This window comes from Panicum hallii, chromosome 8, assembly GCF_002211085.1.
Source record: "Panicum hallii strain FIL2 chromosome 8, PHallii_v3.1, whole genome shotgun sequence".
Taxonomy (NCBI): Eukaryota; Viridiplantae; Streptophyta; class Magnoliopsida; order Poales; family Poaceae; genus Panicum; species Panicum hallii.
In genome coordinates, this window is record NC_038049.1 from 16,588,600 (window position 1) to 16,603,665 (window position 15,066).

At 44.1% G+C, this 15,066-nt stretch overlaps 1 non-coding gene across 1 annotated transcript; it reads right to left on the bottom strand.

Annotated features, from left to right (window-relative positions):
• Positions 1 to 1,890: 1,890 nt before the first annotated feature.
• LOC112872484 lies at positions 1,891 to 2,027 on the bottom strand. Its single transcript, XR_003224679.1, has one exon. It is a non-coding gene; the product is annotated as a small nucleolar RNA Z247 (small nucleolar RNA).
• Between the last annotated feature and the right edge of the window lie 13,039 nt (positions 2,028 to 15,066).

Sequence of the window (15,066 nt, forward strand, 5' to 3'; positions counted from 1 at the left end):
CTCGGAACCAGCACCAGGGGACAGCACTGATTGGGTGCAGCAGCATCAGTCGTGGGCAGCACAGAGTCCCGAGGCGTAATGATAGGCTCATCATTGGTGGATGATACCGCCGGTACTGGTGCGACCGCGGCAGGCAGTGGCGACGATCCCGAAGTTGCTGCAGGGACAGGGTGCTCCAGAGTTTCTGTATCCAAATGGTTAGCACACACAGGTGGTAATTGCATAAGATCATGCTGCACATTGGAACTGCCATCATTTAAATGCATGGTGAACTAGGCTGAGGATCTGATGATGAATTAGCAAGAGAAGAGTGTTGCGTAAAAGGAAAAACATGCTCATCAAAGATGACATCTCGAGAAATATAGACACGGCCAGACTCAGGATCTAAACATTTGTATCCTTTATGTAATGAACTATAGCCAATTAAAACACATTGTTTTGAATGGAAAGAGAGCTTTTGTTTCCGGTAAGGACGGAGGTGAGGCCAACATGCACATCCAAACACTCAGAGCATGGAGTAATCGGGTGATTGGTGAAACAGTCGTTCTAGCGGACAGGTGTTATCTATAACACGAGTGGGAAGATGATTAATGAGATAGGCAGCTGTAAGAAATGCTTCACTCCAGAACTTTAGAGGCATGTGGGCGTGAGCTAGGAGGGCAAGACCATTTTCTACAATATGGCGATGTTTTCGTTCAGCAGAACCGTTCTGCTGATGTGCATGTGGGCATGAGACACGGTGAGCAATGCCAAGAGATCGGAAAAAGGTGTTATGCATTTTCTGGTACTCACCACCCCAATTAGATTGAACGCATTTAATCTTAGCATCTAAAAGGTGCTCAACATGAAGCTGAAATTCACAAAAAATGCGAGGGACTTCAGTGCGATCATGCATCAATTATACCCAACAAAACTTGCTAAAATCATCAATGAAACTGATATAATATTTAAAACCGCCCACAGATTGTGGTGCCGGACCCCAAACATCAGAGAAGATCATTTGTAGGGGTGCTGAAGATTGATGTACGGAAGTAACATAGGGTAGTTGATGACTTTTAGCTACTTGGCATGCACTACAGATAGGTAATGAGGACTCGCTAGTAAATGAAATATTATTCAGACGCAAAATCGATTGAACAGTTTGGAAAGAGGGATGTCCAAGTCGTGCATGCCATTGAACACGGCTGGTAGACTTGCTGAGCAATGCTTGAATAAGAGTAGCAACATCGGAGGATTTGAGTGGGTAAAGGCCAGCCTCACATCGCCCATCCAGAAGACTTGTCCCCGTCTGCCGATCCTTAATGGAAAAATGCCAAGGGTGATATTCAAACAAGACGTCATTGTCATGAGCAAGTTTGTGAATAGAAAGTAGATTTTTGGAAATTTCAGGTACGTGCAAAATATTACGCAATGCAAGTGAATGAGAAGCAGTTCTAAGAGAAGCATGACCAGTATGCAAAATACGCAAACCTGTGCCGTTGCCCACGTGAACTTTATCACCACCATTGTACTGTTCATGAACAGCTAGTCGATCAAGGTCGCTAGGAATATGATCAGTAGCTCCTGTGTCAAGAGTACCAGTTCGGATCAATCTTGTAAGAGGACATAGCAACCATTGCCGAAGCAGAGGGGTCTTCATGATAAGCTTCATCCATCCGATGCCAACAACGAATGGCAGTATGGCCTTCCTTGCCACATATTTGGCAAGACGGGCGCTATGAGGAGGTGCGACGATCACCAGCAAATCTTGAAGATGCATCACCCCTTGAAGGAGTAAAACGTCCTCTGGCACGGCCACGGCCACGGCCACTACCACGGAAATTGCGACCTGCAAAGTGTGCCGATGATGCTACATTCAGCTATTGATCGGAGTGGTGCTTGAGTTGACGGGCTTCAAATGTCATCAGGTGGGCATACACATCATCAAGGGTAAGAGCATCTTTCATCGTCATAGAAGTGACAAACGAATCATAATTTGGACCGAGTCCAGCAAGGAGATATACGATCACCTCGTCATCAGAAAGAGGTGAATTGGCAGCAGCGAGTTCAGAAGCGTAGCCCTTGATGCGACGAAAATAATCAGCAGCCGATAGATCGCCCTTTTTGGCGGTGGCAAGATCAGTACGGATCTGTACAACATGAGCCCGAGTTGCAAATCCAAACATACGTTGCAAGATGTTCCAGACTTCCCTGGACGTGCCAGCATCAAGTACATCCCGAAGAATTTCCTCAGACATGGAGGAAAGAAGTCCACTTAGCACTTGTTGATCTTGATGGAACCACCGATCATATTCTGGATTGGATACCAGATCAGCGCCAGCTTCAGTCGAGGAGGCAATCTGTTTAGGAGGGGGAGGGATCGTGCCATCAAGAAATCCCGGGAGCTTAGTGCTTCGAAGATAGGGCAGAAGCTGGGCACGCCAAACAAGATAATTGGCCTTCGTCAAACGGATAGTAACAGCGCACGCCAAAAAAGATAATTGGCTTTCGTCAAACGGATAGTAACAGCATGATGTAGGGGAATTGGGGCAAAACAGGACGCCATAGATGATGCCAGAGAACCGGTTTGAGAGGAGGTGGTGGTGGAGGAGGAAGAAGGTATTGTTTCAAGAAAAATTCCTTGGCTCTAATACCATGTTAATTGCTGTGAATAGCCTGCCTCGCTAGGCCTGGGCGTTCGACTTATATAGCATCAGGAGAGTACAAGTTTGGTAAGATTACAAGCGTGATTATTCACGCAACCGACAAGGAGACGCAGTCGTAAAAGGAGAACATTACGTGCTCAGAATAGATAAGAGTTTCTATCTTTAACAATGGGCACTTGCGGCGGAACTGATCAGCTGATTTTTTTATATTTAAAGGCTTTATAACCGATCAAATGCAGGTAACAGATACGAGGCTGTAGCAGCCACATTGTACAAATTCCAGTGCTTGTTTCACTGGAAAATCAGTTGTATGCCCAACATGGAAGCTCGAGTACAAGCATGTGACACTGGGTAGTTGTTGCCAGGCTTGTCTACATAATCTATGGGCACGTGTTGTTTTCCCTTGGTATCTTGAGATATCGATTGTGTCGATCACGGTTGGTGTTGATGATCTGTGATAGCTGCGGCCGGATTCTTTAATCCACTGCACTAACTGATCAGCCCAAATTGGCGTGAGTTAAGCAATCGTCCTGGCCTGACAGCATTCAAGGTCTTGCAACCAGCTGTACGGAGCGCAGAGCCATGGACAACGATGCATCGACGCTGCACCATTATTACCACTGCAAAGGACAGGCAGCCAGCGTTTACACATTGGGAAATTTATCCACAGGACACTGCGAAAGTATGATTTTGTGCAGAACACACTGCCGAAGTCGATTTTGTTTCCAGCAGGCCGTAAAAGTGCTATTTGATCTACCACACATTGCATCCAATAGACTATTCATTTTCAACTGAGAGGTTAGATAAAAGGACTGTTTTGCCCTTTGCAGGGGCCTACTTGTCATCTTATTCCTCACCTCTCTTCTTCTCTCTTCCTCTCCGTCCCCCTGTCTGCTGCACATCTCCAATCCTATCTCCTCTCCCCATGATGGTTTGGGTGATATTGTGCTTGCATGCTAACAGGCAGGAGCGCGCACAGGTGAAGTATAGGCAGGTAGCGACGGCATGGAGCTCAAGCGGCACAACTCGCAGCGGTCGATGGCTGGGAGGTCGGGTGGGCGGCTTGCGGCGACTGGCGGCGGTGATGGCAGAGAGCGCAAGCGCAGCAGCTGCATGAGCGAGTTGCGGAGGGAGCACAGCAGCAGCTCTGCCAGCTCTTGAGGTTGGGAAACGGGAGATAAACAGAATAGCGGAGGGATTGAGAAGATAAGATGGAGAAGATGGTACGTGAGCTGCTGCGAAGGGTAAACTTGTCTTTTTACCTATCTCCTTGTCAGATATAGTTATTTTATTTGATTTAGTGTGTTACAAACCAAATAGCGCTTTCACTGTGTGCTGGAAACAAAACGGACTTCGACAGTGTATTCCGCACAAAACCGTACTTTGGCAGTGTGCTGTGAACAAATTTCCCTTGCATATTTGGGCAAGGACACCAAGGACACGATCAATACTCACGGATCGCTGTACGGGTGCACATGGGTGGAGCCGCACCTTGTACCTCGTGCCTCGCGTGGCTGCAGACGGAGGCATGCACAAGCAGCGGGCAAAGCTGCTGTACACGAACACACCTTTCCCACCGCGATGAGCGGCAGCAGTCAAGGTCTTGCAACCAGCTGCATGGACAGCAGCGCCATGGACAGCGACTCATCGACGCTGCACATCATTGCCACTGCAACAGACAGGCAGCCAGCAGAAGCCTGTACGGCTCCACCTGGGGGAGCCGCACCATGTACCCCATGGACCCGGACGGCCTACTAGGTTAGCAGCACTAATATTAGGCGCGCGATATTTGTCCTACCGTTTAAAAATTAAATATAAGTAAACATAAGGTAACGAAATGTGACAAATGGCATGCATAGTACAGTACAACTTCAACACAAAATCAATCACAGCATATGGTAACAAATATATCGTTAATATGCTAACATTCACTGGTAGTGAAAAGATCAAAGATCCACCTCAAAAGCAAAAGTACCATCAGTGCCGGATCATCTTCCTCCTGATAGTTTTGACGTGGATGGAAAAATCTATGAACCTTTTAGTACCGGATGACCATCCATCCGGTACTAAAAAGATCACTTTTAGTGTGGTATTAAAAGTGATGGTACTAAAAGTTTTAGTACCTGTCACAAGCGGTTTTTAAAGATAAAACCAAATGCATAACTATATGTATGTCAGGATCAAGTTCCGTACATATAGTGACTTCATCAGTGAATAATCAGCAACAGTATCACGAAAAGAGAAATTAAAAGATTATAAAGATCATCAGAGTTATACATCTTATCCTGGAAACGAAGACTCCAAACTTCACAGGCAATCGATCGGGGGTTGCGCAGGCCTAGAACTTAGCATCATCTTCAAAAGACTTCACATCACTTTCTCCTCCGAGCAGCAATTATAACAAGCGTGAGTACACTTATGGTTGGTACTTAGCAAGTGTTGGGAATTATATGACATGAAGGCCAAAATTAAGGAAAAGCTGACTGGCTTACTGCGATAAGCAATTTTAGTTGGTCAAGTTTTATTAGCACCTGATTACTAAGGTAAGGTATAAGTTCATACCAAAAACCCACATTAAAAGAGAGAGAAGAGATACAGCATAAGCATAACCACAACCATAAACATGGTCCATGATAACCATAACCATAACCATGGTCCACGATAACCATAACCATAACCATGGTCCACGATTTAATTCATCTTCAAGTTCAATTAATCATGTGAGGGTCCAAGCCGCTCTTAACCGTGAGCACGGTTGATATATCAGTTTTCACTCTACAGAGGTTGTACACTTTACCCACAATTCGTATCTCCCAATTTGTCCGAGGTAGCTAGCCTCTTAATCACTTCCGAGGTGAGTGGCAAGGGATTCACTACGAGGCCTTTATACAGATTCACTAACTTATGACAACCGCTAAGGTTTCAGGCCGCAGTGGTCATAACCCTCCCTAATGAGGAAATGCCTTAGCCAAGGATCACATATATCAATATGCCTCAAGAGGACCGGGATATACCCCATCAACACACTCCCCACTTGCCCTTTCGGTAAGATCATCACAAGCTAGAGTTTCTAATTAATTAGCCAAGACCAGAGCCATATAGTATTGTGGTTGCACTGTTTTCCTGGGTGGTTCTCCATGTTCCGATTAAAACATATAATCTTGTGATTAACATCACCAAGAGCATGAACACGGATAAAACAGGTGTAGCATCATCATTGTTATCATCATGATTATAAATTATTCCCAAACCATAACCAATTATAGCAACTAAGCAATAGCTACCCAACATAAAGGTAAAACCCAGGTTGACAAGGAATGATAATAAAGACTAGGCATATCCTTAATTAGGATCCATCAAAATTAGGACACATGCATGCATATAAAGAAAAGTTATATTTATTGTGATTATTAGGATAAAAGAATAATCAAGGAAACACTTGCCTTTCTTTTAGAGAATAGCTGCTCAGAGTCTTCAACTCTTGTTCTTGAAACTCTAAATCTTCAAAGCTCTTGGATCACGCTCCTTCTAACGTCACACAAGCATCGGGTCCAAGCATACAAGCAAGCAAACAAACAAGAACGGCTAAGAACAGATATAGCAAACAAAAGGAAAGCTTTAAAAGAGCATACAAAGGATAGGGCTCATTGCTACAGTCACGAGAACGAAAGAAACGCGGAAAACGGAGTTAGGATTGAAAAGATTATTGGAAGATTTATATTATAAAAGAAATAAAAGAACTATAGGATTTCATTTATTTAATTTAGAAAACCAATGTAAAAGATATAAAAGAGAAATATCTCTAATTATAATTAACTCATATTATCTTTGCATTTATAAAGATGAAATAGAACTTAGTCAAATTTTATATACAATTCTCTATGTATAAATTACACTAATTAAATAATTAATTAGAAAAGAAAACTTGTGAGAGCATCTAAACGCATAACTTTATGATTCGAGTTAAACTAAACAAATTAAATTATAAACACATTTCAGTTAATATTAATCAAATTAACATTAATTATGAAAACCGGAGTAAAGATTTAATTGGATTTTATTTTGAAAAACTAGATGAGAGGATATTATTCAAATTAAATTGATATCTAATTTTAAAAATAGAAATTATGGTACAACAACACTACTAAACGATAGCTTAGTATTTTAGAAGACTAACGCAAAAAAAATGGATCAAAACGGATCTAAAACGCGGAAACTATGCATAAAACAGCGCTGCACGGACGTATACGTAATTAACTATAGACTTCGGGGATTAGCAAGAAAGAAATTCAAGACACAGAAAATAGTGATTGCAAATACAGAAAAGTTTAGGGTTAGATCAGAAAAATTCCACGGTGGGCTGGATTGAGAAGATGTAATAGACCTAGGGGGTTTTCTGCAAAATTTGCAATACACAGGAATTTGCACGATAATTACGGAATCTTCTAGGGACTAAATCATAAAAACTTCACAGCACAGCTCCAATGGCGGCGGCGGGTACTGTACCTCAAATTCCCGTCTATTTTGGGCACGGGAGATCGCGGGAAGCGGAGCAAATGAAAGAGGACGACGAGAGGGTTCCATTCCATACCTTACTTACCACGGAGACGCATCTGTTCTGGGTGACACAGTACTGTTTCTGTGTGTGCGTCCTGCAGGGGGTGAGAGCGGGGCTCTGGGGCAGCAGGGTCAAGGTGCGCATGGGCCAGGGCACGCACGGGTACAGGGGCGGCGGCGCTGGGCAGGGGCTCAGGCGGCGGCCTGCTCTGGTGGTGGGGCGCTTGTGCAGGTCGCCTGTTCCTGGGCAGCGTAGGGGGGCGCGCAGGGATTGGCAGGGGCGTGCACAGGGGGGATGGTGATGCTCGGCTGGTGCGCGCAGGGCAAGAGTGGTGCGGCGGCAGGGGGTGCAGCGCACGGCAGAGACGCAGGGGGCAGGGCGGCTGAGGCGCACGCGGCACCGGCAGCAGGGGCCAGGGGCCGCGGCGCGCAGGGAGCAATGTAGAGCTGGGGAGATCGGCCTTGCGAGCAGATGGTCGTGTGGCGGCAGGGGAAAACACGAGCAGAGAAGATGCGGCGTAGGGTTACGCGAGAATTCATAAGGCACGCAGGAGCCGACGCAGGGGAGAAAATTAGGGCCGGCTACCGGGGAACGAGAGGTGCAAGACGTGCTTAAATAGGCTTGGAGATATCATGCTGGGCTCCAACTCGAACGAGGTTAAGGATGCGGTGGCGCATCGGGTTGGGACTTGTTCTTGAGTCCGGATTGCCAATGGGAGGCGAGATTGGGCTGACCAGCGGTCACACAATTTAGCGAGCAAAGAGAGGATAGAAGAGGTAATGGAAAGAGAAAATGAGATTGACTGAGCGAGTTCGATTATGGGCCGAAATAGGTTCAGGTAAGGGCCGAACATGAAAACGCGCTGACCGAACTGGTTAAACAGGAACGGGCTATTCGAGAACGAGAAAAAGAGAAGGGAGAGATCAGGCCAAGTCGTTGGAGCTGACGGTGATCGAACATCATCGGAAAATCACCGGAGACGAGCCACAAGGCGTCGTTTTTAAGCATGACTTGGTCGAGGGGAACGATTAGAGAATCGGGAGCTCGACGGAACTTCTTAATGATTCTAAGAGGATAAGGTTAAAAGGATATACCACAAAGATACGGCTCGGTCCGACTATGATGAGAATCAAAATAGAAATATTTTTCAGAACATATTTTTATATTTAAAATAAATCTAGAAAAGTTTAGATAAATATTTCAAACCACGAAAAATATATCCGGAAGAATCCCAAAATTTTCCGAGTAAATCTCGGGAGGTAAGTTGGGTCACGAGGCTTCCAAATAAAAAATTTGGGACTCATGAAAAGAATTTTAAAGCTTTCCAAAAAAATGGGTCTAGCTCTTGGATAAATAGAATAATTGCTAGAAAGATCTTTAAAATTCTCGGAAAATCCTATTGATAAATGAACTCATCCTAAAAGACATTCACATCCTAAAATTAAATATTTTAGGGTGTGACAGTACCGGTTAGTAAGACCATCCGGTACTAAAAGTGACCTTTTAGCACGGGGTATTACCACCTAGTACTAAAGGTCCTTCATGGTTTACTTTAAAAAGAAAGAATTCCGGCCACCGCACGCGCGCGGACTTCGGGTAGAAAAATCACGTGAGTTGTGAAGTGCTCGTGTGCGGGCCTCTTCCCGCGTTTAATATATTTTGACCAAAATATTTTGATACCGGGTGGAACCTTCATCCAGTGATGAAGTACTAAAGAGAGCTTTATCTACCGGTTCTTTTACCCGGTGATGAAGATCACTTTTATTTTCGTCGTACCAATTCTATAATCGTCTCGGTCTCGTAGTACCGATTCTAAGCTTTTATTACATGGTATTATATGAACTTTTTCTAGTAGTGATTTGAGCAGCGTGAGCCGGCGGCGCTGGGAGGGGCTGTGTACACCTGCTCCTTGGAGGAGGAAGAACTGGGCGAGCTCCTCAAGGAGTGGCTGGCCATGGACCTTCCCGTTGCCGGCTCCGTATGCGACGTCTCCGTGCGTGACCAGCGGGAGCGCCTACTCCGCGAGGTCACCGACCACTTCGGCGGCAAGCTCGACATCCTCGTGAGCACAAATTAAGCTAATAATATCTCTCTTAATTACTATTTTGATCTGTTTCAATCATTAATCTCTGTTTTGGCCTCTGGGGCTCTGCACAAGTACACATCCACTCTTGTTACATATGGCTACTACTTTCTAAACTGTTGGAAAATTCAGTGGCCAAGTAATGTTAAGGGGAACATGGGAACATGTGTGGTACGTTGTGTTCCCTGTCCCCGGAAAATCGTCCCACATTTAAGAACAACCTCATTCCCACGCTGATAAACTTTTCTCAAGTATCCACAATCCATGTTACTCAACCCCATGGAACTTTTCGACACTTAACCTGCTGGTGATGTTTGTTGCTAAGTCCGTAAATGCAATAGTGACTTAGCGAGCACTATGTGGCATGTATTTCAATACGAGTTACAACTTTAAAACCGTACAGTCGGCCACATGCTAAAACTCTTGACTCTTGTGCAGCACACAGTGGCTAGCTCGGTGCCTCCTGCCACCCTTCTGTGTTCATCTTTAAATATAGATATGGAAGCAGATAATCACCATCTCCAAAAGATATGTCTGAATACCCACCTTTTTACTAGACGTGCTATTATCATAATAATATTTAAAAACAAATACATAGACCTAAGAGATAATTTAAAATGTAAAGTCATAATTCCTTCTATCACGAAAAATAACTCCAACTATGCATGTCATAAGTCTTTTCTAACTTTGGTAATCAATGACTAGTTTCACTATAACTGAAGACTACTCTGATAATATAACTCTCTTTACTTAACATAATATATTTGTGTAGATATTTGCCAGTCGAAATGAACAAAATTGACTTGGCTCAAACCTAGATACTGTTATACATGGGATCAGACAAAGTATATATTTTTAATTATGTACCATGATATTTGATTATATTTCTTTCCTGATATTTACAATAAACTTTATTTTCTATGATTGTCTAACTATAACTACAAAAACATAGAATTAACTAAATATTAACTATTCTTTATTTTTATTAATCAAAATAAAAATTTGATTCAAATATTAGCTAGGTATCTGGTCCAGCAAACCTGCAGGAATACTCTGGTCCTGAAATTGACCTATTTTCTTGCCCTTGGTTCACATTCAATCCATGATATGGTTTTCATGCATCTTTATTTTTGCTGGTTACGTTACGGGCGTTGAAATTACATTATACGGCTGCACACACTAGTACTGTTTTGCTCACACAGGTACGAATGTTCTGAATGATTTATATCGACTTTCTTGTTTGTTCTATTAGGTAAACAGTGCTGGGACAGCCATAAGGAAATCAGCTATGGAGCATTCTGCAGAGGAATACTTATTTTTGATAGCCATTAATATTGAATCTGCATATCATTTGCGCCTACATGCTCATCCTCTTCTAAAAGCATCTGGGTCAGGAAGTAATGTTTCAATTGCTGGAGTTGTAGCCTTATTTAGTGGACCTATTTATGGTATGACTAAAGGTACAGACCTCTCTACATTTGTTATTCTTTACTAGGTTCGTGCCTGTGCGTCGCTACGGGACAATAATTTTATATGTATGTATGGTATATTTGGATGATGCTATTCTTCTTTGATACAGGGGTGATGTTATTAAGAATGCACCGTACATGTTACTCATGAATATTGTGTGCCTTGCACATTGACTTGCAATATTTTTTGAGCTTGTGCAGTTTATTCTCTCTGATAAAACTATAAATTTCGATCGTGCATGAAAAATGAACGTTTTTTTTCACAAGCAATAGATGAACCAAGGACACATTCATCAATGGAGCAATAGCCCGAACCATCGCTTCCCGATTTCAATATTAGTTCACATGTATAATAAATCACTTCCCAAAACCATTTATCTAATTGTCAAAATGAAGAAAAGCAAATCATCTTTGTGAGAGCATTTTCATGGATGTATATTCATCTATGATAATGTACTACACAAAAGTAATGACTCTGATGAAATCAATTATCAGGGTGTATTTTTTTACACCATTAGACCATTCATAACACCACGAAAAAGGAATCATGGGGAAAGAACCGATCAAATACTATACTGGAGCATTGACTACCCATGAGCTTCCAATATGTGGATGCAACGATCTGATGCAAATGAAAATTGAGCAACAGTTACATATGAAATCAACAACTGACTGACATATGTCCTACCAGTTTCTGCATAACTTAATGATCTTTTGGTTGCAGTCACAGTCTGATACGGTCCTCATCTCTACAGATCTACACAGCAGAATGAGCAAACCACAGGACTAAAATCAATATCTAACCTTGCCAACCGCCATCACCGAACATCAGTGGCTATTGTTAGATAGGTGGTCCCTTTCATATGAATATCTGATACTGAGAAAAACGAAACAAATCTTTGGTAAGTTAAACAGAAATAAATATGATGGTAATAGATGTCCCGCATTAGGATGCCGTGATGTGAAAATAATTTTTAAAATGAGAAATGCCTCCAGAGGTTCATCAAAACAGCTCCGCTGAGGACTATAGTGATAAAATGCACTCCTGACTCTGTCACCTCCCATGTTATACATGCAGCTGTAAAATAGGGCATCATTTAAAGAATTAGAAACATGTGATTTTGCCCATGCTAATTTGACCAAGTGATTTTGCTGATTGTACAATGCAACACCTTTCAATCAGTCAAGCACCACCAAGCACACCACTCAGAATCAACTATATCAAGCAAGTGTACTCACCGTCAATCTCAATGATCTTCAGTGAATCACCACTGGATCCTAGATCCTCTACATCTCCATTCCCTATTTGTCAAATATCGAATTCACTATTGCTGACAATTGTCGTGAGGACATATTCCTTAGGTATCACATAAGGAGAATAAATGACATTTTCATTGCATAGACTGATCTGCATGCTTGTCCATCATGAAAATATTAATTCTTTTGGCATGTCCATAAGTTACCAGATTGACCTAATTGAAATCAAATCGAAATGATTCTGTTCTTTTGAAAAAATTGAAGTAGTTTGCATGCTATGACATTTCAACAAATACGGGATCTGCATGATGAGCATCAGTGCATGTTTCAAGCAACCAAAGACAATAGGAATATGAGAAAATTGTAGATAACCATATGTCGATGCATATGAGCTTAAGGTGGTGTACTACAGTACTACCGTTTATACTTGGCATTTGCTACTTCTGCAATCTGCCACACTCCAAGCTCACATTTGTGCCCTCTGATGCCTAGAAGAATTTGTTTGAACTTACCATTGTCCGTGGAATGAGGCAGCATGTGCAGTCCATTATTATTGTAAAAAAGTCTTATGTGCTGAACAAACCCTTCAGGCCACAGGTGAACCAGACGAGATTATGTGCCTCCTAATTCGAGTTAGCAAAATGATAAAGCAAGTATAGGAAGGCATCAAATTTACTTCACCTGGAGCATGTAGTCTCCAACCACCATAGAAAATCCTCCTCCATTCTAGAATTAGGGGATGAGTTCCTTAGTCTCCAATCCATATTGTTCAGGAGCTTGCAAAATCTCACCCTCGTCGTCATAGCTTTAGAGTGGAAAACAGTTTGGTCCATCTAGATGAAGGGGATATAGATCAGCCGCTGCTTAGTTCCAAATTGGGCAAAGAGTAAGATGTAAAATCCGTGGTGAATAATGCTAGGAGTGGAGGGATGGCTTCGCGATGGTCCTGAAAGCGGCGTCAGTTGCCGCGGACCTCCAGAATGCAAACCTCTATTGTTTTTCTAATGGACCTCCAGAATGCAGTTTGCTGATGGCGTAGATGCAATGGACAACACTTAATAAAGCCGCAGAAAGCTAATATTTGTGAATAGGCTGCTAGGACATGTACATTCATAGTCAGAAAGTTCATGCCATACTACATTCATCTGAGGCATTTCATAAAACATGTCACAGGAGTCACTGTCAAACTGAGTTAGCATGCACTTTCTCACGCTAGTCACTTCCTCCCTCCCCACATTTGTACACATCGTGTTCAAGGATGCAATCTTAGACTCAATTTGCTCTGGGACTGAACCAAACAAGCATCATCCAACTCACCGGTCCGGTTAGACATTCCATTCTAACATCTGGTGGGCAGAGTGCTTGGCAGATGCTTGGTGGTGTGCGGAGCGGCGCAGCCCGGTGGCGGCGCCGCATCTGCCGTTCCCCCGCGCGAGGGGCGGGGAAAGGCGGGGCCAGGACGGGAAGCTCCAGTGCGGCGCGGCAAACCCATATTGTGGGTCAGCGCGGCGTTTGGCCGGAGTGCGGGGCGGGGCGGGGCGGGGCGGCCATGGCCGCGGCGGCGGCGCGCGTGCCGTTCCCCCACGCGCGGGGCTGCGCGCCTGCCATTCCGCCCGCCCGTTCTTCTGGTTCACCGGGTGCAGTCGTGCAGATGGGGCAGGCCGCCGGCAGCGGCAGCGTTCCGGCGTGCGTCCGCCTGCCGATGGATTGCGTAAGCCACGATAAGTGAAGAAACAGCTTACTCGCTCTGTAAGTGAAGTCGAGATGTACCCTGGAGCAACAGAGTTAATTCTTATGTTGTCCTTTGCCCATTCGATGCCAAGTTCTTTGCTAATTGGTTCAAGGAAGCTAGCAAAACATCATCAAAAGTTGGTTATCGTGCAAGATGTCTTGAACAAACTTATCTTCAATACATGCTCAATAAACATCTCTACTACTAAAAAAGAGGTTAAGAGGAACATTTTTTCCCTTTATCCTCCTGGCGGTGCGATCCTGTACTAATCGGTTTTCGTCCTGCCGCTGGCGATCGTCGACCGTGTGATTGATCGGGCTTTGCATCCACAGCCAGCACCCGATCCGCCATCCGTAATCCTCTCCGCGTTCGCTCTCTAGCACAATCAGCCGTCGCGCCTCGATCCCCCAAGTGCGTCGCCGCCTTTTGCCCCTCCTCGTGCATCCCGCGAGGCCCCCTCGTGCGATGTCCTACGATCTGCCCTAGGTCTGCATCTCCCCTTCAAGCGCTAGCGCATCTCTGAGGTGTCCACGAAGCAGGCCGCCTCCGCCGCCCGCACGATCCATCTCCGCTCGAGCCACCGGCGAGGAGAGGACGGATCCACCGAGGGCTCAAATCGTGGCTTACGCAATCCATCGGCAGGCGGACGCACGCCGGAATATATTAAAATTGTTGATACCGAACTGCAAATAAGTACGTTGCGAAACTTTCATTGTGATGTTACTAATGTACGTATAGGAGTGTCTAAACAGATATAAGTAGGTTGCAATACTAAAATGATATTTTAATATTGTCACATCCGGAGATACGGGACTACGCACATGGTGTACATATTCTAGGACAAGGAATATGATATAGTTTACACCCTACACGAGTTGTAACTACTCGTACAGGAGTAGAACTAGTCGGAACATAAGAAAACTACCCGAGTAGTACTCGGTAGAACTCCTAAACTCGTATTAAGCTAGAATTTTCTTGTAACACTGTCCCCTAGACTATATAAGAGCGGACATGCACCTTCTCCAAACGAATCCACATCTAAGACAATACAAACCACCACACAGAACGTAGGGTATTACTGTAGCCCGAACATATCTAAAGTTTCGTATTCCTTGCACCTTCGAGTTCCTAATCTCGGCGACACCCTACCTATAGGGTATCCCTCGGTAGGCTTGGTGGTTAAACACCGATAGCTGGCGCGTCAGGTAGGGATGTTCATCAAGCATCCACTAGTGAACTCGATGGCATCTTTCGACTTCACCAGCGCTATGCTCGACAAGGGCACAACCTTCATCTTCGGCTTCTGGATCTGCGTCACCAAC